The sequence below is a fragment of the Molothrus aeneus genome, chromosome 10 (genome assembly GCF_037042795.1).
Source record: "Molothrus aeneus isolate 106 chromosome 10, BPBGC_Maene_1.0, whole genome shotgun sequence".
In the NCBI taxonomy this organism is placed as follows: Eukaryota; Metazoa; Chordata; class Aves; order Passeriformes; family Icteridae; genus Molothrus; species Molothrus aeneus.
Window position 1 is genome coordinate 15,550,095 of NC_089655.1, and position 25,502 is coordinate 15,575,596.

The 25,502-nt window shown below is 47.1% G+C and overlaps 1 protein-coding gene across 3 annotated transcripts in view; it reads right to left on the minus strand.

Moving 5' to 3' along the window:
- The window catches only part of LPP (LIM domain containing preferred translocation partner in lipoma), a 318,878-nt gene that overhangs the window by 281,799 nt on the left and 11,577 nt on the right, over positions 1–25,502 (minus strand). For all 3 annotated transcript variants that reach the window (XM_066556527.1, XM_066556528.1, XM_066556526.1), the window contains exon 2: positions 14,710–14,815. The gene's annotated coding sequence lies outside the window, so the exon portion shown is untranslated. The remainder of the gene's footprint in view (positions 1–14,709; positions 14,816–25,502) is intronic.

The window sequence follows — 25,502 nt, forward strand, 5'->3', positions numbered from 1 at the left end:
CTCCAAACCAGAACAGAACAGGCCTCAAAACTTCCTCTGTGCTCTGACAGGTCCTGAGAAGGAGCTAGAAAAATCTTCAAGGCAGTCCAGTTCACTCAGGGACACCTCTGACACGTACAACCTCTAGGCATGGTTCCTATCAGAGGCAGGAGTACAGAGGGAAAAGAATTTGCAAGCTCCAAACTAGCAATAGCTCCCCATGGAGCACCTGTAATTGCTTCCCAGGAACTCTGCTGGCACCCTAGCTACTGTAGGGGAAAAGAAAAAATAAAATTGTTTTTAAAAGTGGCTTCAGGTCCTACAATACATTCTCTCACAAGTATGAAATGTGCATCAGCACTTCAAAAAGAGCACAGTAGCAGCCATCAGACCCAGGGTGATGTTTAAGCTCTTGATACAGTTATCTGCCTAATAATAACCCTAAGAGCACTCCTTGCCTGGCTGCCTGCCAGACCACATGCAGACTCTCTGCCCTTTCTGCCTTTTTTTTTTTTTTAAGTTTTTTAACTTTGTCAGACATGGAAATGTTGACTCTAAGAAATTCAGCCTCTTCTGTGAAACAGATTAGCTGAGACTTCTTCATTGTTGTGGAAAGCATGACTTGGGTGCCGGGGAGGGGAGACAAAGGGGAAAACTCATGTATTTTGCCTTCACGTGTGCTTTATTTTCTCCTCTGGCAGGAAACAGTGAGAAAGACTCTGACCCAGCTGCCTCAGCTGCGTTGGAAGTGATTGTATCAGCTCCACCTGCTTAATGTGGGTATTATTCAGGACTGCAAGGACAATGATTTGAGGCAAATCAGCTGTGACTGGTGTGTTCTCCAGGGACAAATGCTACACTGGTGCATGACACAAGTGATCCACAACAGTGGGACAACAGCGACAAGGCTGGGAGGAGGAAGCAAAGTGGGAGAGAGAGATAAACATCTCCACCTGTTTTTCTAGGGAAAAAGATATAACAAGGGGAGCACAGTTTGTTCAAACATTTCAGAGTCTGCACATTTTTTCCAGCACTCAGAAGCAACTAATGAACTGCATCAAGAGATCCAGCAGCTACAGCTCAGAGAGGAACATCATGTCCATATCAAGCTTTCAAAACCTTATAAAATGCAAGGAGCTCAACATGGTTTCTTTATACTCAGAGAATAACAGCCTTGACAAAACAGGCTGAGGTGCCCTGCTTTGCCATTCACACCTGCTATGGATCTGGCCCTGTGCATCACTGATCTTAGGTGTGGTGTAGCCCCACTGAAGCAGGTCCTGCAGACCACTCCTCAAAGTAACAAGGGAGCCTCTAACAAGCACGTGGACAACAGCACAGGCTGAAGCAACTGCTGCTGAAGCACAAGAGAGGCACTTCAATGGTGTTTTTAAAAGGAAAAGATAAAAGGAAACAGGGAAAAAGCATACCTTTGCAAGTTCCAGCACAAGAAGAAAGCCCCAGGTCACTGCTGTAGCTAATGAGAAGGGCGACAGTGGTGCTCAGCAAGACTGTTCAAAACATCCTCATGACTTTTTTTTTTTTAAATCAAGCAAAATACACACAAACAGCATCATATCTGCAGCAGGCTGCTGCTTTGACATCCATACAGCCAGCAAGACCCTGCGAAGTTTTAATAGGCAGGTCAAGCCTACAAAGACTTTGCTACCACCCTCTCCTGCCTCCACAACGTACCCCATTCCCCAGTGGTTTTACTCTGAGAACTTCACAAGCTTTCACCAGAATTGCTGCTCACAGAGCAGCCTGCTCACAGACAAAGCACACACAGCTCCAGCAGGAGAGAAGAAGCCCTTTAGCTTATTCTGCATCGTATTCCTCCAGGATTCGAGTAAATAACAACATCTCACAAAAACAAATTGCATCAGGCATGGGACCCTTGTGACCCAAATGGGTAAATTTTCATAAGAATTTACTACTTTTACCTCCACACAGTCAGAGAAATGGAAGCAAGCCAGGAAAGAAGGAGGCATCGCCCTTTGCAAACACCCAACGAGCCCAACTGAAAATACAAAGCCCAGCACCTTTGGAGACATCCCCCTACACACCCCGGCAGGGCAGGCGGCTGGAGATGAAAAAGACCCACCAGGAAAACTCTTCTGGAGGAGCTGATATTTCAGCTACTAAAGAAGTTTCTGTTTAAACAGACATTAATTGCATATGCTTAGGAATTTCTCAGATTTACCACTTAAAAAACACCCAAAGCCACTTTGAGGCTCTTCCTTTTTTTCTCTCCCACCTTTATTTGCTCTGTAAACACATTTGTGTGCACCCTGGATCCTGTAACGTTCTGCTCTGGTGACAGCACCTCCAAAACAGAGCAGCAGCAACCTACACATCTCACCAAGGACTGCTGAACGTCCTGGGTCCTGCCCCTGCCATCACAGCACACCACGATGTACCACAGAGCCCAGCTCCTGGCAGGAATGTCTCCCAGCACAGGATGAAGATGTCGTTGGTGCCATTTGTACCAACAGATAACACTATCAGGAGCAATGCTCACAACCTCAGCCTGCTCCCTCGCAGGCTGAAACTCTCCCAACGAAACCCTACCTGTGAGCACTGGGGTTTGTTTATTAAGGTGCTCTTGCAAGTTTACCCATAGATCAAGGCCTTGATTGTGGCAGGTGGAAGATGTGAAATAACTGCAAATACTTTGTAGCCTTTTGAAGAGGCCGCCGAGGTCAGCCCAAGTGACACTTCCCATCCCATGCCAGGCAAGAGTGGCAGAGAGCCTCCTGGGCACAAAGAGGATCATGGCCAACTGCTACAGCAGGGCTGCCCATAAAGCTGCTCATGAAGACATCAGGAAGAAGGACAAGACAAATGGAATCACAAAACTTGGATCAATTCTTTGTCTTACCATATACATACCTACACATAAATGTTTATATACACCTGGCAACATCTGTGCAGCTTTGGGCAAGCTTTGACCCTTCCTGGTCAGTAAAGACACTGCAAAATCAGTGCCCTAAACACACCTGGAGGCAAGAGAACACCCAGCAGCTCCATCTCCTCCTCATCACTGCACACAGCAGGAAACTTCAGCAAGGACACACCAGTGAAATGCCTCTGGAGCCCAAGGGAGCAATCTGTGGCACCAGCCCAGAGGAGCTCCTGGCAGATAGCCCACGATACTTTCTATTATGTCCTTTAATAGTGCCTTACATCTCGCACATCTGTTGGCCTCCCTCCCCAAGGGGAAGGCTGGGAGTGACTCCTCTTGTCAAACAGGTCTGCTCCAGGCCTTGAGCAGCACGAAATCTCCTGAGAGCAGCCAGAGAATCTCTCTCCCCTCTGAAATGAGGTCACCTCCACCATGCTCAACCTCAGCCCACCCAGAGAGTAAAGTGTGAACCAAAACTCAGACACCTTTGGCTGGGCTGGCCATGCCACCACCATTAAGCCAAGTGAAGCAGCCTCTGCAGCACCTCACAGAAGGGGGTAGGAGAGGGAAGTCATTTTTGACAATGAAAATGTAATGGAACATTTTGTATCGATCCACTGTGGGATGAGTCATGGTTAGAGTGACTCGCCTCCTCTTCCCCTCACTTCCCCACTCCCAAATTATGGACTGCAAGAAATGAGCAGAGATAATGGGCAATTTCAGATGTTCTGAACTCAGGTTTCTCTCCTGCTGGAACAGCATGCCATGACAGCAGATGGACTGAGCTCCAGAGAGGTCCTACATGTTCCCACGCCTTATACTGGCTACAAAAGAATTGTGTCTAACTAATGGGCAATTAGGAAAGAACTAGAAGGATGGGAGACTACTTTGTGCAAGAAACGAGGAGTCAGAATGAAGATATGAACAGAATCAACAGTAAAAGGAGACACAAAAAAACAGATGGGGATCAGACACAAGCCCCAGAAAAAGATAGGCAAGCTGGAGGTAGATTTCTACATATGCACACACACACCCCAATCTGATTTGCTGTCTGAGTCTCCAGGGGACTAACTAACTTTGAGGTATAAAGCAGAAGATGACAAGCTGCTCATGCACTTGCCTATGAATGTTTGGCAGTGGGACACAGACAGGATGTGACCACCCAGCACCCCACCACATGGGGCATTCAAGCCTGACCAAGAAATCTTCCAGCACTGGACTCCAGCCAGGACCAGTACACCCCATTCAGAGAAGAAACTGGTACTTCAAACCCTGGGAGATGACTAATTGCAGTAGCTGAGTTATGGCATAGCTTTTAACACACAACGAAGAGACATTAAGGTCATCTTGACTCTCATCTACACCATCCCCTCCCACAGGAGACTTGCTGCTCTTTTTTTCCTCCTACTCCTTTTCTCACTTTCTTCCCTCCCCTTCAACATTCTTTCCTTTCAGGTCTTCTCACCTCCCTCCATACCCATTTACCTTCCTCTCTCAATCCACTCCTCCAGCACTTGAAAAATCCTTCACCCACAACTCCCACAGCAAAAGCCCTTCTCTTCCAGGAATCTGCTTTATCTGGAGTTTGATCTCCAGCAATTACCTGTGCTAACCCTTCCACAGACCTCAAAGTGCACATTTGTCCGTCTTCCTTTGCAGAATCTTTAGGACAAGGACTGTCATCTTCCCCACCCGTAAAGCACAGGATACATTTATTGGGCTAGTAAGTGATAAATAAGCCAGCTCAGCATTTCAGGGTAGCTCAGTGTGGGTCCCCTTGGTGTTTGCCTTCCCTCCACTGCAAACTAATCTACCTGTAAAGACTTTTTCTTCCTTATCTCTGTTACAAGGTTATCACTTGAATTTATCTGCATTTTTCAAAAAAGTTGAGACAGGGAGGTGGGAAAACAAAGGGCCTTTACCAGCCCAGTTCAATCTCAGCTCAAACCCTGAGATGTAGAGGAGCTTGTGGGAGCACCACGGGGAGAGACCACAGCCAGAAGTAATTCACTGGAATTATTTCAAACCCCGCATCTCACTTCTATTCAGTCTTCAGTAGTTTTTGGACAAGCAGGCACACATGGCTATTTGCTCAGGGAGCAATTATCAAATCTACATCCAATTCCGCCAGCTGAGTGTGTGTCTGCCTTTGGAAGGAAGCTGGAAAAGAGACGAGTAGACCATTGAAATGGAAAACCAGGGTAAGGAAATAGAAATTACAAACAAAAGATTACCCACAACACACAGGGCATCCAGAGGTGACTAAGAGGTATCCTGGGCATCAGTGCATAAAAACATCAAAACAGGGAAAACAAAACCCTCCACCCATGTCAGAGCCCATGCATGGAACTGGGCTGGTTGGCTGGGAGCCACAGCCATGCAGGATGAGGGATTTGCATAACAGGTGGAGCACTTCTCAGGAATCAAGGTGATTCCACAGGAGTCACTTCTCAGGAATCAAGGTGCTCATTCAATTAAAACAAGAGGGCAAAAGTACCTGCTAGACAGCTCAATGAGTTGAGATAAAGAAGCAGCTCTTAACATCATGAGAACCTAGGTTGGTTGGGGTTTCTGCTCTCTGGCTCCCTGCCCTCCTCCACCACATGGATCTCACCCCATCTCCTCACCTACATGAGGACGTTGCTCCAGTCACTGCAGCACACCCATCCCCAGTGCCCTCCCAGCCTTCAGAAACACTTCACTGGGAACATGCTCAAAAGCCACATCCTTCTCTGTCCCTGCAGCTCTAACAGCCTCTACAAGGTTATCTGATGCAGCTTTCTGACCCTCACACATCTTGGGGAGAATTAGCTGATAACTAACAAAGCACTGCAGGAACCACGTGTGTCAGGAAGCCCATGTGATAACAGCAGTGTGCTGTGAGAAACCTCATCCAGATCTGCAGGAAAAATTACAATTTTTGTTACTGGTTTCATCTGAACTCACCAACTACCCTCAAGACTACACAGCACAGGAATGCCTCCAAGTAAGTAACAGCAGGGCTATTCAAATCCCCTGTGATTAGACATGGTCACCAAATCACCAACAAGTAAGACACAATGAAAATGAAGAACTAAAGTCAAACAATCACATAGAAAATAACAGGAGACCATGTAAAACCACCAAGCCAACAAGCACCCCTTCCTTCACACAGAATGCTCATAGCAGCATTTCACCCAATAGGGATGGAAGAGCTGGTGCTTAATGCTGACCCTGGAAACTTGCCCAGAAGTTTTTACACCACTCAGCACCCTGTGCATAAAAGGGCAGCAGTGGTGACACTCCTGGTGAACTCCTGCTGGCCAAGCTGTCTGGCAGGTATAGTTTAAAAAGCTGGGTTTGGAAAATATTGCCTTTTTATAGCTTATCTCAGTGCAGACAGCTGCCTCACACCTCTAGAAATAGCAGGATTTAACAGCCATGTTTGCAGGGACAGATTTTAAAGGTTCCATCTTCTAAGAAACAACCTACACACTCAGAAACAGGAGGCCAGATTTGTTTTGGTACTGGAACCCCCTTCCATATGCTAAGCATACCCACGGATTTGCAAAAACCCTGCTCTGAAAATGGGATGTTCATTCAGCAACAGGCGAACAGTAACTGGCGTTTGCCTTCCTATAGAGTCTGCTCCCAGCACCACCAGCAGAGAAGTAGCAACATGATTCGGCTGATATTGCCTTTTGCTGAAAATTGCTGGCATTTTAGAAGTAAAATAGTGGTGGAGGAGAGCATTAAACACTGCAAAAACAAGACTAATAAATACAAATACCCCACAGGCAAAGACAATCAGTACCTCTCTGTTGTGCCTCTTAAGATGGAGCGAGTCAGGATCAGATCCCAGAGCATTGTTTTGATTTGTCTGAGGTGATAAGGAGTGAGCCAAGAGATTCACTCCTGGGTCAGTCCCACAGCTGCAAACCCCAACCCCAGGAGTCTGGAGGAACTTCTTCAGCCTCCTCAACTCTATCATGCTGGTGAGTGCAATAGGGATAATATTATTTTCCTACCTTTTAGAAATAAGAAGCTTTTTTAGATAAGAAGCATCAAATTCCCATGTATTTAACACTGGAAGTGCTGATGCTAAGGATGTAAACGACTCCAAATCTAACAGGGCCCTGCAGAATTTCCATGGTACCACCTTTTACTAGCAATAGTTGGACCAGTTGACTACAGCATCTTCCTCATCAAGAAATTTTTAATCTTTTTCTTTTAACTGAAGGAAGGGGTACTAAAGACAACAACCTGCTGCAAAATGACCAAAATTCCTATGCAAACAACTCATTAGCAGTGTTCAAATGCAACTTAAATTACTAGTTGTTAAAGTGCTCCTCAATTTCACGGTAAGTTTCCAAGCAAAATTACATGCTATGTACTATTTAATTGATTGTTTTCTACTTCTTAACATCCATTTATTCCCTCCCCCTGTCCTTTTCTTAATTTCAAGGGATGATAATGACTTTTCAGGGAAGAAAGGGGAACAGTAAATGGAGTTGAAGAAGGATTTACCTGAAGAACAAGGATGTAGGAGGGAAGTGGCTGCCAAAACCAGGCAGCTTCACCAGAACCCGTCCCTCTGATATTTTTGCAGTAGGGGTGTGAGACAACACAGCACAAGGATTCTTTTCCTCTCCACCACAGGCAGCCAGGCTTCTGAAACCTGATATTTCTTTAGAACACTGTCCTCCCCACCAGGACAAGCAGTAAGCACAGTTAACTATTCCAGAACATCAGTAAAGCAACAAGAGCAACTCCTTTCCTCCTTCTGGGCACGTTTGTCCTTGAACCAACACACCCACTGGAGGCAAACAAGTTGTTCTCACTTGGAGATCTCATCCCAAATGCAAATACCTAACTCACAGGAGCAAAGTCCCCCCCAAAGCTGACTGAAGAATTAAGCTGTGACTGAGACTTCCTGCTGTGTGACCAGCTGGTACAGGAGAATGTGTATGATAAAGCTAATAACAACAGACATTTCTTAAAAGCCTGCACTCCACTCAGATCCCAGGAAAGAGCAGCCATACAATTAGGTGAGGTGCCATCTGGAAATGTCTAATGTAGTGACACGTGTTGAGATCATGCCCCACACCAGCAACACAGATCAGCTTTATGAAATACTCAATGCCTCTTGGTTTACCTTTAAGCAACTGATGCAGAAATATTTTGTGCTCAGAAAAGTATGACTTTATTAGAGTAAGAGAGATGGGTTTAACAGCATCACTGCCCGAGGCCACAAAGCACCCACCTGTCTGCAGGAGCTGAGCACAAACCATCACATGAAAACAGAGATTTGCACTTTTCCCTAATCTGCTACACAGTGCCCTAATTTCTGTGCCTGCACACAACAATAATACTACTTTCCTCAGCATTCAGGCACAATTTAGCACTTAAGGGATCTGAAACCTTTGCCTAAAGAAACACAAAGCATAAAATGTGCAGAGGTTTGTAACCTTCACTCCTTCCATGCCCACATGTGTCAGTCCCATGCTATCTGGGGCAGCTTCTCTTACCTGCCGTGGGGCACGTACACCCAGCCCTCAGTGCATACTGAGCTCCCTCAGAGCACTCAAATCACACTGCTGGTGTAACCCCTTTGCCAACTATGCAGTGCCAGCTCTGGATTGATCAGGGCAACAGCCAGGGTGAAGGATGGGCTGTGAACCCAAACCTCCTTACATGGGAGATAAAGCAAGTCCTTTGCATTTAACACATCATTAAAAGAGATTGAGAGAAGCTTAAGAAAGGCAGGCATGGAGCTCTCTGAACGCTCTTGAGGGCCAGTGCCATGGAAGGCTTCTCAGGCTGGAGTGTTTACTAGATGCCAGGCTAGAGGAGGGGAAAAAAAATCTTTAGACAGCTGTATTAATTTACAGGTCAGCCCTTAATGGCTCTGTTCCTGGAGCAAGAGAAAATCCTTTGTGGATCCTGGATAGCGTCAGTGGTCGCTGAATCTGCTCAGGTCCTGGAGAAACACCAGATGGAGAGCCCTGGCAGCCTGCAGTCCCAGCTGTGGGCATGGCCTCGTCCTCCAGAGCTCCCCCAGCTCTGCCAGCACCCACCAGGAAAGGGGGGCACAGGCAGCACATGGGGAGCTCATCCTGCACAGTCTGTCCAGCTCTCAAGTCACGTCCTCGCAGGGGTGAGGTGCTGCACAGAGAAGGATCAGCACATGAACATTTCCCAGACGTGCCAGACTAGCCCTGCCTGGAGCACTGGGTTACGGCACCCAGGCACTGCTCATCCTTGTCTTCCAACAAACAGCACGTCCTGGTGAGCAGGAAAGGGAAGAAACTGCGAGGGGAACAGAACATCATCATTTCCAGTCCCACCGTGCTGTTCCCAAAACTCCAAGCTCAGCCACAGGCAGCTGGTGAAGCCTGGATGTGCCACCAGAAGCACGGGCATCACACAGGGGCACCTGTGCACAGCAGAGCAAAGCACAGCACACACGGAGCAACACAGACCATGGTCCCACTGCCACAATTCCACAGCTTGGCACCACCATGCACGACAGAGGATGAGTGTCTGCTGGGGGAGTCCTTGGGCCAAGGCTTCAGGTGTTGTGACAGCTCCATACATGTCCCCAGGGCCCTGTTTCCTGAGCCATTACCTCCCCTGCCCGTTCAGGCTGGGCACTCTTTAGGACAGCAGTTCTTCCCTTTGCACCAAGCTCAGCTCAGCCAGGCCCTGACCCCAAAAGCTGCAGTAATCCAATCAGCCTTTTGAAACAACAAAGATTAAAATACAGCTGAACTCTACAAACCCCCAGCACGTCTCAGCCACAGAAAAGGCTCCAGCAGTCCTTCATAATTTTTTGTGGCTGAGCGTTTTCTATCACACATCCATCCTCACACTAACTATCCTTCCCTGTTCAAGAGAATCCAGAGAGTTTTGTACCTCAAGGACCTGCTGCAAATCCACAGCTCTGGAAAAACCAAGGAGTACTAAGCCCTATTTAAAAAGGCAAATTAAAATCGACAGGAAGTTTACCTTTCCAAGAAAGGTCTTAAATTTAAGAGGGAGAGTATGAAGCAACAGGTCTGAAGAAGCCTAAAAATGCCACTTAGCTGAGAAGATACAAGGATTACTAACCAGCATTGGGAACTATAAAAGGGTTTTCACCAATGCCCCTTCCAAAGTAAAAGGATGAAGTGCAGTGGTGCAGGACTGGCTGCTCCATGACCCCCAGAGCAGTGTTAAAAGCACTCTGTACATGTTACATGCTCCAAATGACAAGAGGAATGCAGGATGGTGGATCTCTGCTCCAGATTCCTCAGCATGGTTTTAGCTGCCATGAATAAAACAGGAAGCAGAGCATCTTCCAGGTTCCCCCCACAGCCCTGACTGTCTGGATGAACTGCAGCTTCCTTTCAGGAAATAGAAAGGAAAGAGCAGGAGGGGGGGAGGGAGAGGAAAAAATAAAAATTAAAAAAAAAAAGCAGCAGCCAGCTACAATACTACAATATCAGACAGATTAAAAACTTAACACTAAGGAAAAATAGAGAACAACAGGAAAAAAATAGACACTCAAAGTTTATCCTGTTACAGTAGCTAAACTTCAACTAAGAGAACAGAGTTAAATATTAACAATTGAAAGAAATACATCCATGTGTTATACAGCCTTTTATCACACACTCTTGCTTAAGAAACAGAAATCATACATAAGCTGTGTTTTCCTTGCTGACAACATGAATATATCCTCCTTTGCTCTACAGTGCTCTGCTGCCTTGCTGCACGAACAAGTGGAAATAAAAGGAAAAATGTGACTGAATGGGAGCTGGCTTAAATTATCTTTATACCTATTCCTGAAGAAACATTTTGCCTTTGAGACCAATCCACTAAGCCAACTTTCCCTGCTACAGAAGGTTTCATTGGGTCCCTTGCTGTTGATCCACGTCTGCCTCCACCAGCAATGCACACACTTTGATGTAATACAACCGACTAAACAAAACAACAAAAAAAATCCCAAGTTGCTTGCTATAACAGCAATGATGCACTTACCAGCATTCAGGCAAGTTCCTTTGCTAACATGCTTCCCTCTCCAGCACATCAAATTTGGAACAAGGTCCAGGAGCAAGAGAGAACTGAAAACTGACCACAACAAGCTTCCAAAACAAGAAAGGGGGGATAAAAAAAAAAAAAAAACCTTACTACAGGAATTCAAACCCTGCTTCCACCAGACCCTGAGTCACCTCCCCTCCCTTGCAATAGATCAGAGCAATGGGTAAACATTTCCAAATATGGAGATCAAAACTCCAAAGGATGTCAAAAAAAAAAAAATCACCCTTCTCTCCCTGGCTTTGGCACAGGGATGACTTGCCCCTCTGAAGTATGAGCTGAGCACATTGCCTTTGCTGACCTACACAGAGCCTGGACATGGGGCCACACATAATCACCTTCAACTGTGCTTCAGAGGCTCCTGGCATGATGGGTGACACTGCATCACTGTCCCCTCCTAGGGATGCACAGGAAGATTCAATGGGAGCAACTCCAGGAGTTGTTGCTGCTCCACCCCTACAACAAACTTCTCTTTCATTCCTCAACTCACCAGCAGAAAACCTCCTAGAACTACTTTTTAGTGTTCTCTGAAGGCAAATAGGCAGATTCAGGCTGTGGCTATAGCAACATCAGCTTGGCCCAGAAAAGGCAGGCTCAGCCATCAGTCACACCACATCCCACACTGGCTGCTCACCTGGCACAGGGAAATCTCCCCTGAGCTGGCTCATCAAGCTAGTGCTTTATGAAGAGCATGTATTTGAACTTGCATTATGGAAAAAAAAACATAAAAACAAAAGACAGCACTGCAGAAAGGCACAGACTGAAGGACAAGACAAGATCCCTGCAGGTACAAAGAGCCCCAGGATGGCAGCACCCATCAATCCCTGCTGGGACACACAGCACTGTATCCTGTGGTAGGAACTGGGGAGCACCCAGCCTCCCTACCCCTGGAAAAGGGACTTTAGTGTCAATGCTCAAACACACAAGCCAAGTTTAAGAGGCAGTTTTCTTAGAGGGCATAACTACCCCCGCAGAGCCTGCATGCACACCAGAGCAACATCCCCATGCCAGCACTGCCTCAAGCATCAGCCCTCAGCAGCAAAGGCTGACCTGCAGGCAGCAGGAGCTGACTCTGCCTGCCAGAATGGGCCAGCAGCCTCCTGGTAGCTGCAGCCATGGCTCCAGGGGCAGGCAGCCTCTCAGGAATGTGCACGGCAGGACATTTTCAAGGCAAACAGGCTGCCGAGGCCAGGCAATCCAACCAGACCAGAGTGATTCCCCAGCACCACCCACAAGATGCTATTGAATTTATAGGGAAGGAATTCCAGAGCTGACTCTGCCCATGTATGGCCAAAACAAACTGTAAAAAAGCAACATTACAGTACATCTGGCTTTCACTGGTACTGAGGCACAGGCTTTGGGAGGAGCTGAAATCCTGCAGTGACAGAGGCTCTGCAATTACCTCCAGGAACTGAGCAGTGGTTTGGGCCCACGGCAACAAGAGTTTAGCACCCACAGGTGACAGAAAACATTTAAACCATTGCTTTAAAAGGTAACAAAGTTCTCTGCCTTTTAGAATACACCCACATTTAACTCAGTGATCCATTGCTACCACTGCAAAAAAAATCAACCTTGCCAGGCAGCACCAACACACGTTCATTACCCTGGTGGTCATAAAGGCAGCTCTAAAGAGTCAACAGTCCAAGTGGCACTAAGTCATACACCAGGACAACACCAATGCATTGCAGGCTGGGACTAGCTCTCTATGGGTAGCTGATTAATTATTTTTCCAAAAGCCCACTAAAACCTCCCACAGGAGCTGTGTGCCCCAGCCAGGATCAGGGTCACCTGGAGATTTCTCCATGGTCAGAAACGGGAGGATACTCACAAAACCAATGTAAAAAGTGTCAGGTTTGCGCATGTTTTACCAACTCTGATTCAAGTTTTGCAGCAGAAAAGGGATGGGGAACACCTGGAAGAACAAAAGCCTCATCACAGGCACACACCAGCCCTTAAAGCTCTGGTGTCGCACCAGAGTTGAACAGATCAAAGTTGTCCCTAAGAGTTAAATGCCACCACCTTGCCTGCCCTGCCAGCGGAGAAATATTAGCTGTGTCAGCGTGAGAGGCAGAGGGCTTACGGAATGGGAGAGGAATGCAGGCTGCAGTGGCACACATGGTGGGGACAGGGACGTTAAACCCAGGGGAGTGAGGCTGCTCACACTGCCTCTGCCTTTGAAGAGCGTCAGGCAGGGTACGTCTTATGGCTCTTGGGGTTGAAACCTGGGACTAACACTTTAGTGACCTTAGATGGACTCCCATTTCAGCAGGGAGGAGAGCTGTTAAGAACGGGTGGGAGCACAGGGGCCTGAGCAGATGAGGACAAGCCATTCCCCAGCTCCTGGCAGGCAGCCCAGGACTGCTCTCCAGTGTGTGCAAGTTACACCCATCAAACCAGGAACGAGCACATGGCTCCTTGGGCTGCACTTGCTGATGGGAGACTCACAGTATGGCTACTCCCCCAGCTTGACTTTCCACAGGACAGCACTAGGATCTCCCCTCCTTTTCCCAGCTGAAATGGCTTTACACCTCTCTTGCTACTGTGCTCACTTTAAAACAGAGGCACCTAAGCACCTGTGTTCAGCAACTCTGCTTCAGAACACCTCCCACCCCAAACAACACAGAGGAGGAAAACCAGAGGGATGGACATATCCATGTCCAGCCACAGCCTAACTAGGAGTTCCCTGCTACATGGCAACACAAATCCTCCTCCTTGCCACAGGAGTAAGCTTGGGAAGTGAAACCTTGGGGGTCTGGGAATAAAATCTGACTTAAGCCTCCTGCACAGCAGTACAGATCATTATAAAGCAGCCACTGGGTCAAGGGTGGCTAATTTAAATGAAAAATTACAAATTACATAAGCAGGATGACTGAGAATATTTGATTCATAAAAATATCTTGAATGGGCAGAGAACAGAGGGACTGCTGCAGAATCACAGGGACACAGGCCACGTAATGCAGACAGCAAGGACCAGGGATGCTCAGACATACAGATGCACAACCATGCACACAAATGCCTGCTCCTCTACCATGCACAAAGGCAGATTTAGGACTTGCAAGCTGAAGTCCTGTGCAGTCAAAAGCCAGCACAAATGTTTGTGACAGTTCCACAGGCAAAGGCAAAAACCGGCTGCAGAGGAATAAATATAGAAAGAAGTCAGGCAGGCAAAGCAGGTGCTGGCTTGTAAAACCTTGGCCAGAAAGGCTCCCCAGGAGGCTGAATCTGGTAGTTTTGCAACAGCTCCACAGAAAGACAGAAGAGACAGAAAGAAAAAAAGAGAACATGAATGCATATGCATTCTTTAATCGCCATATATAGTACATACAGACATTTGGTATATACACCCCCGAGCTCTCATATGCCACTGTATAGTATATACTATATATGCACTGCCATCTTTGTTTCCATGTGCCTACACTTGCACAGCCTGTGTCTGTGTGTGTGTATGCATTTCTGCTGTGTGCATTTGTCATTACCCCCACGTTGCCTCTCTGTGCGTGCTGTGACACCACACATCTCTCCACAGAGCGTGTCTAAAGCCTCAGCACCACAGCCTGGGATGACTCCTGGACGCTCACAGCCTCTCACTGCTGAGCCCTTCCCCACCAAAGCCTCTGGGTGTAAGCACCACCAGGGAACCATCACCTTGTCTTGTATTTTCCAGTGATCCCACTCTCCCTCCAAACTTTGAGAGCCATGAACAAGGTGCCACTGTCAGAAAAGCCTGACATCCTTCTTGTCCCTTGTGCCTGTGAATTGTGTTTACATACCAGTTCTCACGCTGCACAGCCTTACTGGTGGGATGAACTCAGAGCAGGGCGTTTGGAAACACGCAGGGCTCCACCAGACTCACGACTTTGGGTTTCTTTCCCAGCCCTGAAAAGAGAGAGACTTGAGTAATGCACACTGGATGGGCTTCCCAACAGCTTGTCTCCAAAGCCAGCAGTTTAACCCACACAATTTCTGGGAAATGCAGTAGTTTCCTTCCCAGCTTTCTCAAGCAGAAGTGTCCATACTCCTGGACTCCTTTTAGCACCTCCAAAAGCAAAACCCACTAACCTGAACTGGGCCAGTGACCAGCAATGACCAGAAATGTCAGCTGCTAGAGTCTGGCCAACAACTTAGACCTCCTCAAGTCACTGTTCCTTTACTGCTCTTAATGCCATTGAGAAGGGAAAGGGATAAAGAGATACCAAATGAGGCATAAGAGTACGGGGTGAACCACATCATTCTTCTCTGGCCTTGGGCAGAGTGAGGGAGCTAGAAGGCACCATTTAAGGCATTTTGAAGCTCATGAGGTTACCATTACTGTGAGCAGAGCTACACCAGCAGCTCTCCCCCTCAGCACAGCCTTTTGTCTCTGGAGCCCTGTACAATTCCCAGTGGGGACTATCTATCTCACCCTTTCCTGAAGCTGAGAAGCAGACACCACCTTCTCTTGATGTGACCTACTCAGTGTTGTGCTTTCCCCTTCTGCAGATGATGAAGTTAGAGCAGAGGGGACAACCAGGCCACGTGGCATAGGACATGCCAGGACACATGTCAGGGTGCATCCTACAGAGACCAGCAGCATCTGAGGCACACACTCCTTCCTGTCCCCATCAGCCCCTGGCCAGCATCCCGTCCCAGCCACATCCTGGTCACTCCAATGCCCTATCTCTGCCCACGACAAGCACAAGCTTGTCAATGCAGCTCAGCAGAGAAAGCTTCTGCTATTTGCTGCTGTCACTATGGAAAAACTCAGTTCAGACTTGTTTGTTGTACCTATGCTGTTCATGATGGTACACATGAGCCCACAAACCTACAACACACAAGGAGCAAAATGTGTGGTGGCTCATGGTCCAAGGCCCTCTTCCCTGTCCCACAGTGAGATGGCTTCCTGCCCTTCCAACACCCCTTGTCCCCCATGCAATGTCTGAGGCTACAACATTCAGGAGAGTGGCAGGGCTTTTGCTTCTCCCAAGCAGAGGCATGTGTCCATTGTGCCAACACCACAAGAGCACAATGAGCTTCATTCTGACCCAGCTCAGTCCCATGGTCCCTGTGCTGGCACCCAGCCCTGATTCACCACAGGGATGGGCAGGTCTGAAAGTCCCCAAGACAATCAGAGCTCCCCTAAGGTGTTATAAGGAGAAAACCAACTGGAAATTCCAATGGCCTCTCCCTCTCACTGCAAGGATGAAGATGAGTAACTGCAGAGGTTTACTGCTGATGAACTCAGCCAAAGAGCAATTTCTCTCCATCCATCAACAAGGAGACAAGAACAAGCAAACATTATGGCTGTGCATGTTTACTTTTCATTTTAAAATGATGTAGAGTTACATACAATTTAGGTCTTCCCACAGGCTCCTGGCAAAATGCCCTTCAGTCTTATCAGCAAAGGCAGGAGACAACAACACTCCCCTCTGATTCCAACACTATTTCAGTTCAACTCACAACAACCCCTCCAGGAGCTTCAGGTAAGACAATACTTCTTGGAACCCAACCTTTGTTTAAAAATCTTGGTTCAGGATTGTCTCTCACCAGGTTTAACTCACAAAATGTTTACAAGATCAGTGATAGGATTTGGCCAGTTGAACTGCAAATTCCTGGCTTTGCTTCCCACATCAGCTGTCCCTGTCACCTGTGACTGGGTTCCTGCAGCAAGGTGAGCAGGACACCACACACCCTCCTTGAGGCACCCAGCTGAAAACTTGTTGTGAAACCACCCTCTCAGCAGCAAAGCAGGCACTCCATCCTGGCAGCACATCCACAGGTGAGCAGGACAGGGACAGCCTGCCTGGTCACAGCAATACCCACCCGAGCCAGTCTATCAGACTACTCCAATAAAGACAAAATGATCAGAAATTCATGCACTCACTGGCTGACAATAGTGACGCAGTATTACTGACGGTAAGAATCAATGTTTCTCAAGAAAAAAATAAACACGAACTTAACACACAAGTACAGAAAGTAACTTTTTCTGTTTGCAGATTGAAATCTAAAACCAGTAGTTTACAAGGCCTGAATTTAAGAATCAGTCCTGTGTTATTGCTTAAGTTTTCTTGGATTTTTCAGGAATGGACAGTGGAAAAACCTCTGCAATAATTCCAAGTTTTAAGAACAGAAGTCAGCACTTTCAGAAAAACAGGTATCCCTGACACAACTCCACAGTGGCCACGTAGAAATGGAAGTAACCAGACACCACAGTCCCTATAAATGAAAATCTAGCAGTGAAAATGACTTCAGCTAATTACACTTCTACCAGAACAGCTTGGTTTGAATGGCATCTGTTTTTCTGACTACTCAAAAGCTGCATTCACTTTTAATCTCCTTTACACTTGAAAGCGTTACCAATATTTAGAGCCTATTTTTTACTATTATTATATTTATATCAGCATAGCTGTACTTGTTGAAGCCCAAGTGCAAACACCAGTTGAAGTGGGATAAAGCAGCCTTGTACTGGGATTCTTTGTTCCATTCCTTCAAGAAGCAGATGGCTCAACCTGACAGCCACAAGGAAAATTGTCATTTTAACTGTTCCACTCACCAATTTTTAAACACAGACAAGCTCTCAGCCAGTCACCCATCAGCACGAACTGACATGGGTCCCCCCGCTTTGATTGGCAGGTGCATGAACAGTTCCCCAGATGCCAACTTCATTCAATCTGACCTTTTCACTTTAAATGAAAACCACTTAAAAGCCTGCCCTGTTCTGACATATGTCTTTTTATGTCTTTCCCACTCTTTGCCAATATATGTGTTATTTGCTGGCCAAAGTTCCCAAACTCAGAATTCTCACGTTATCTCCTCCACTGCCAGAGCCCTGACCCTCAGGCACTCTGGCCACTGCAAGCACTGAGGGAGCTGTCTGAGATCTCCACATTCTCACACACTGGAAAAATCAGACCCCTTTCACGCAAACCTCAATTTGGAGTCCAGCTTTGACTTAAAATTCAGCTTATATGCATTGGTAGCTTTACACCTGAACACAGCCATACATAGACAGGTACTCATCTTTCTACACTGGGGACAGTGACACATGCAGGATCTGGCCCTAACAGTTTTCTGTGTTAGCATCTGTGCTTCTCAGGTTTCATGGATTAAAATTAAACTGCTCGATTCAACAGTACACTGCTGAAGTTATCTAACAAAAGGATCACACGAGACAACAAAAGCTGAGGACGTGTTTCCCCTGCTCTGCTTCCAGCACAGCACCTGCTCAGGGAGTCACCAACACAAACAGCCCAGCTGCTGCCTTTTGAGGTGTCAGATCCTGTGCTGGTGAAAAGCAGTGGCTCTGTGAATGGTTTCAGTCTGCAAGGAAGCACACACCCCTCCCAGATAGCACTCAGGACAGAGCTACTTCCAATCCCACCACAACACCATGTGTCAAAATTAGCTATAATGGGGCTTATCACTTCCGAGCTCCTGGTCCAGCCCTTGTCCTGGAGGAAAGCTGATCCTGACCACAGCACACACCATCAGCTTGGGTGGGGACAATGAGCTCCCATAAGGGAGCAAGCTCCCTGGAAGCCCTACGTGCTGCAGGGTGCAGAGCCTGGTACTAAAAGCATTGCCCCAAAGGAGCCCCAAGGTCCCCCAGCAATGCACAGCAGGCTTTGGGACCAGGATATATATATTTTTGCCTTTGCAGTCTCACTTGATTTTAGGTTTGTCCTGGTATTCATTAAACATGACTAAAACAAGAGGGGGAAAATTAGGAGAACAGAAAGGAAAAGAGAACACTTCAGCACAGAAGGGATGGGATCCAACTTCCACTGAAGGGATGGCATCCAGCTGCCCCAGAGATTGGTGTATTATAGGAAATGAAAAGATCATTTGGAGCAGAACAGATCTAAACAGCAGCTAAGGAAGCTGTGAGACAGCCCTACCAACAGCATCCCAGGAGCCACCCTGAGCTGGAACCACTGGGCCATGATGGTCAGGAACCAACCCTAAAGCAGGACCAGCCATGCTGCACTGCTGTTATTTTAAATGCCCAAGGACAGCTAGGAAAAAAGAGTGGCTAAGGAGCGAGAGGAATCAGCATGTCTGTGCCAGAAAGCCTGAAGGTCCCATGCTGGAGCAGCCTTTCAGCAGCTCCTGTCACTGCCAGCAGCACTGCCCGTGATTTACATGTCTGTAACTGACACCAGGATTGGATCCTGTATTTTCAAGCACACGCTACTGACCTCACGCTGCTCACACTCCCTCAGCTTACTGGAATATTTTCAAAACAGCCTCAGTGAGTTTTATTTTCATTTTTCTTTTCCCCCCCCCACTGTTTGCTGTCTGCATTTCACTAAGCCTGGTCAGAGACACCCTGAGCAAGAGGGGGGCACTTCCACTTTCTCACTCAAATGCACCCCAGCTTCTTGATCAAAGGACAATCAATTATGCAGTATCAGAGTACCACAGACCCTGGGTTTCAAACAATGGATAAAGTTTTTCAACCCAAAACATAAAAGATGCCATTCTCTCACCTCCCAAGGAATGGCCATCCTCCCCAGGCAGCCCCAGCAGAACAGTGCCCTCATACACCTCCCTGTGTTTAAGGTGCTTGGTCAAGAAAAACACACTGACAGTGCCCAGGAGCATAGGGAGCAGAGCAGTGCTGTGCTACAAGGCAGGAGCCCAGGCCAGGGTCTCCTGCAGCCTACTTTTAAGCTGAAATCTCCCAGGGCAGAGGTGGCACATGTTTGCTGTGCCCAATCTAAGGGGTTTATTGTAACGTTTTATAGTAAAGCTTAATGTTCCCTTAACCATTGTGGTTTTAAATGGCCAAAATTTGAAGGCAGAGAACACCTTCTCCCAGGCTTGCTCAGGTGCCACTACAATGAAACACCTGGCAGCACAGCAGGCCCTCTTATCCTTCAAGCCATTTGTAAAAGAAACTTTAAAACTTGGAGCCTTTATGACCAGACAGTCTTCCTGTTGAAGGCTTACATTTTTGGCCAGATCATTTGAAAATAGCAACAAATAGCTGGCAGACAACTGGATTCCACACTCCTGTGCCCACGTGGTCAGACTCGGTATTTTTGAAAACATTATAATCCATAGAGATGTTTAAAAAAGCAGAATCAACCAGGATCAATAAATCCCTCTGGTTTAGAAATGTTTGCCCCTCCAAGCATTAACCATCTTTTTTCACCTTCATACCTTAATATCAAAAGTATTTAAGTCCAGGACTGGCCTGCCCCCATCTCAGATTTAAAACAAATACCTCCAGGTAGGATGAGCATGTATTAAACAACAAAAAAACAAAACTTTCTCAGTGTTGCTGCTCCCCTTTTCAAAGAGCTGCTGGGAGAGGCCAAAGAAGCTTATTCCTTCAAGAAAAAAAAAAAGGAAAAAGCTTGGATGGGGCAGAGAGGCCCAGGTAAACGTGGTCATGTGGCAATCACCCAGCAGCATGTGGAGCAGCCTCACCACCAACTGCACCTCATAAAAACATTTCTGTTTTCAACAAATATTTTTACTGTCACAAATAGAATAATAGGAAAAAAACTGATTTTTTTTTTCTTTACAAGAAATGAGTTGCAAGCTGACATTTCCCTCAGAAAGCTCAATTTTGAGAAAGGACCCATTTATTCCAAATATAGATAAAAATTTCTGGAGCAATTCTGAGAAGCTGTAATACCTGCTCTTATTGCATCTGAAAAGTATGAGGGCCAGAGATGCCTGTGAATGCATCTGCCTTCTGAACAAGAAGAGTACCATTACCTCCATCATAGATGGGGACTGAGACATGCAGAAGATACATTAAAAGGCTGGTTTAGTTCCTAAATTACCCTCACTTCTGCTGGAAGCCAGACTCCTGACTGAATTTGGCCCTTATGCCAAAGGAACAAAAAAAAGAAACAAATAGTAGGGGCAGCACATGAAGCTCTGCTTTTCTTCCATGTGATGGAGAAACTGGGCTGCTCCCAGAGAGTCCCACTCCAGGGTAGGGATGGGGAGAGACAATGGCAAAGGTGCTGCCCTTTACTTTGCTGTGGGTGGCAACCTGCTGTGACCATCACACAGAGCCCTGGGCCTTCACTGCAGACAAAACTGCTCCAAAGGACATCTGAACATCACCACCACCCGCCCTGCAGTGTGCAAACCCCATCCTGTCACTAATAACTAGAAAAAAGGAGCATGAGAGGGTCTCCTGCACTCACAGCAGCACAGCAATGGGAAGGAAAGGCAATCCTAATGCCCCAGCTCTGCTGTCCCACAGCACAGCTGCCAAACACCCATCTATCCAGCACAGTGACCTGGTGATCTCTGCCTGCAGGATGACACACAGCTCCATGCACTTTCCCTGCCTGCCAGGGAAGGATTTGCTCCCCCAAAAGGGGACAGAGGTGGGGACAGCACACGGCTGCCTAACGCCCAGCCCTATACATGTTCCCATCCTACCAGCTGGGACTGGGCACAAGAAAAGGGAAGGTGGCAGAGCTTGGATACCCCTTCACCACCTTGTGCGAGAGAACCAGCACTCACAGACTTCCATGAGAATTCTGTGGAATATTCTCCCACCAAAGGGGCTTAATTAATTGTCTGTAAAAGGAGACTGGGATTTATCACAAAACTTTTCAGCACAGTAAGGGCAAGTATTGTCACTTCTTTACTCTCCTTAAAAATGATAAAAAGGATTGAGACCTTCCATGGCATTGTACCTTGACCTGGAGAAGTAAACACACTGGACTTTCACTGCATTTCCTTTATTATTTGCCTAGAGCACCAACAATTACTACAAAATTGCATCCCTGAACCTCTATGATTCGGTTCCCTTTGTCTGCATTCCTGTTTCTCAGTGAAAAGAAAGACGCTTATGGTTTGCAAAGTGGCAAAGTTAGCAGTTACACATCTCCCAGCAGCCTTACTGGAACTCACCGGTGCTCACAGGGAGAGATCACACTTCTTCCCATGTACCTGACAGTTTCTCAGCACAAAGTTTTCTTGGCTACTAATTTTCTGTGTTCTTCCAAGAGTTTGCCATGTGATATCCTCCAACCTGCTACACCTGGGTGCTGTATTCCAGAAGAGTTCAGATCTACTCATTCGAAACATTCGCTACAGCGTGCGATCGCAGCATCACACCAAAGGTACAAACCTCTCGAGACCAGGAAAGGGCTCTCCAACCTTCTTCTGTCTCTCTGTGCGATTCACAGGAGCACCTAACAGCATAACACAACCATCACACCTGTCTTCACCTACTCCTACCCTACCATACTAAGCTTGTCAGCAGGAATTTTGTCACCAGCATTTGAAGCCAGCATTTGTTACCGAGCCAAGTGTTTTTATTTTTTACTCGGTGATGGGGAAAAACAGAAGGGAACCGTGGAAGCTTTTGGAGGCAAAGATCTCTCCAGGACTTGCCAGACTGTACTTTCAAAGACAGAATTGGCACAGAATCAAGGAAGTCAGCATCCAATGTGCAAGCAAGACCAGCTCCATGACAGCCATCAGCCAGGAGCATTAGTGACTGCAGTTGGGAAAACAGAAGGCAGAGAAGGAGACAAAGACAGACTAATACTGCTCCTCTCACAAGAGGTACAGACATATGGTCACCACCCAAGGAAACACAGAATAAAATGAGGGGGGACCTTCATGATAAACTGCAACATCTTAGGCATCAGTGGCCAAGCACAAGTCAGCACATGCCAAGACTGACCACACAGCAGTGTGTGAGATACCACACTTGGCCTTCAGCCTAGAAACAGGAGACACACGTGGGAGCAGTGTGGGAAGAGCTGGCAAGCAAAGGCCATGTCCTATCAGGGCTGTGAATCTGCATGTTGCACACAGGGGCTCACAGCAGCCTTGCAAAAGCCATTTGCCCATAGCCACCATATATATAGTTCCAACCCCCAGAAACACAGCTGACCTGATCACCAGGTCTTTATCAGCATTCACAGAGACCACAGAAGGTCAAGAGAGCCATTATCTAGGAACAGAGGACAAGCACAGCGAGCTCAAAGGGAACTTGACAGGCCAAAAATGACTGCAGTCACAGAGGACCAGGGAGAACTCTCTCATGTCACCCTCTTTTTCTGAGGCGTTCAGAGGCAACAAAGCCTCTGACCTTTGATTAAACCATGCTACTCTCACAAGAGGGGGCGGCTTAGGGGCTCAGGAACTCAATAAGAAACTATTTATCTCAAGGTCATGGGTTCATACCCTCTTCAAGTTCTTTTTTCTTAGTAAATTAAAACAGGAGACTTGATCTGCATTAAAAAACCCGTTGCTAAGGGCACAGCCAGATACTGCCTCATCAAACAGGCAGATTAAGAAAATAACAGCCCCTTTGCTGCTCCCTGCACATGCCACAGTAGAGCACGGCAATTTTGGGAATGTTCTCTGTGCGAAGTGAACACAACTCACTTTTGTACCCAGGGTGCGAAAGCAAACGGGGGCAATGCAGATGAGCGGGCACAGCTACTATCACCAGCCTCTACAGCAGGTCAAATGCACCCATTTCCAGAGCACTATGAATGGAGCTGATCCTGTCCCAGCCTCTGAACCTAGTCCTGAGAGATTCCTGCCCACCGTGGCATCATTCCTTTGAGAGGATGGATGTTCAGCCACTGACTGCTGCCCAGACAGCCATTCCTCCCACCTCAGCTGGAGCTCAGAGGCACAAACCCCACCATGAGGTAATGGTGAGGATAAACACAAGGCTGAAGACATGCTTCTGCTTTTCACACACAGAGCAAACAGAAGTTGCAGAGCTCGAGGCCCTGCTCCAGGAAGCTCAGCCACTTTGGACTGGACATCTTTCAGCCCTCAATCCAGCAGTGCCATCAGCCAACCCCTCCAATTTGCACAGAAAGAGCACAAACACTTGCATGGACACTCAGAACCAGCTGAAAAAGCAAAAAAACCCTCTGACCCCCTCCTGCTGCAGTCATGTCAAGGCAAAAACTTGACAGAAGCAGAGACTGGGCAAACAGAAAGGAAAGGGGGCATTTTCCACTGTAACAGCAGGCCCAACTCAACATGTGAATCAAAGTTAATGTATATCTGAAACCAATTACTGATAGAAACTAAACTATCTAGGAACTGAGGTTCCTGGTACTGAGCACACACACACACACACTCAAAACCTTTTTCTTCTCCTTGCTGGTTTTTAGCCCATAAAAAGCCAAGATAAAAACATGCTCTGGCACAGAGGGTACACACATTCACTTCTATCACCTTTAATGGCTTCCAACCAAGAAAACACATTCTCAATCCCAAATGCAATTATTAACTTCATAGCATTTCAAACAACCCTGTGCTTCTTCTACATTTATCCTTTGGTCCAACAGCAGACAAAGGATTCAAGCACAAATTCCCTGTGCACCAGGATGGAGCTGCTGGCCCTGATGGGGCCCTCCCATGCATCAGGGCCAGTGCAAAGTAACACGCACACAAGCAAGGGGTTTGGAAACAAATAGGAAGTCAGCATAGTTTTGCTCTGTTCACCAAAAATGGTAATTATTTTGGAAAAGACTACATACCCTTTTGGCTTTTAATTAGCAGCAAACCAAGTCCACTCGGCTCCTATGAGCAAGAAACTATTAGGGGTTATGGATCCCCAACCAAGGTAAACAAATCTGTACCAGTCCTTCACCCTCAGAATAACTCTTGATTGTCAAGCACAGTTACCAGGGGAATGAATAGCTTCTCCTGCAAGCTCCTCACTCAGTGAAACTAATGCAGAGAAAAAGGCTGGGCAGCAGCCGCTGGCAGCACGGGCTGGAGTCAGATGCACACACTTGGTGTAGCGAAGGGACTGCAGCAGGTTCAGAGCAAGGAGGACAGGACAAGCAGCCCAAAGCCCCTGTCATCACAGAAGACACCCAAGACTTGTCCTTGAGGTGCTGAATGGCAAAATCTGGTGAGGTCTGTACCCTGAGGAGACTCCAGGAAGTTTTAACTACATGCAGGTATTCAGAGCCATCATTTATATTTCATGGAGACTGATGAAGAACTGAGTGGGGAAACACCTAAGGAAAGTGCTTGATCCATTAGTAATACACAACTATCCTACTGCTGTCCCAAGCACTTCACTTAGCAGCCTTATAATTACAATACTGCCTAAAAAATCAGGACAGCCACCCAGCCAGAGCAGAAATAGTGGCCAGGAGAAATGAATATGATCCTCAGTCCTTCTTGAAGACTTCTTGAATCACAAACTGGAGAGTGCAGAGACAACTCCAGAATAAATCACCACTTTATTGTTCTCAGAGGTGTTAAAGCTTGCAACTAAATGTGGACAGTTGGGGAAAGAGAGGAGCTCAAGTAAAGGATATAGTCCATCTAGGACTTCACACACAACCCCTACGGAGGTGGACATGTCAGCACACGGACAAAGGCAGGCAGCAAACAAAACCCACAGCTCTCTCCTTTCAACTAGACTGTAATAAAGTGGGAGTGTATAAACATACTGCTAAATCCCATTCTCCCTCACAAACTAAAGGAAGCTGTGTCTTTGATGTCAATGGAAGCCCAGGCAGCCCTCACACAGTGGCAGAGCAGCCCGAGGCAACAGCAGCAGGTGCCCTGCTGAGCTGAGCCCACACAGCCACCAACACACACAGCTCCACTG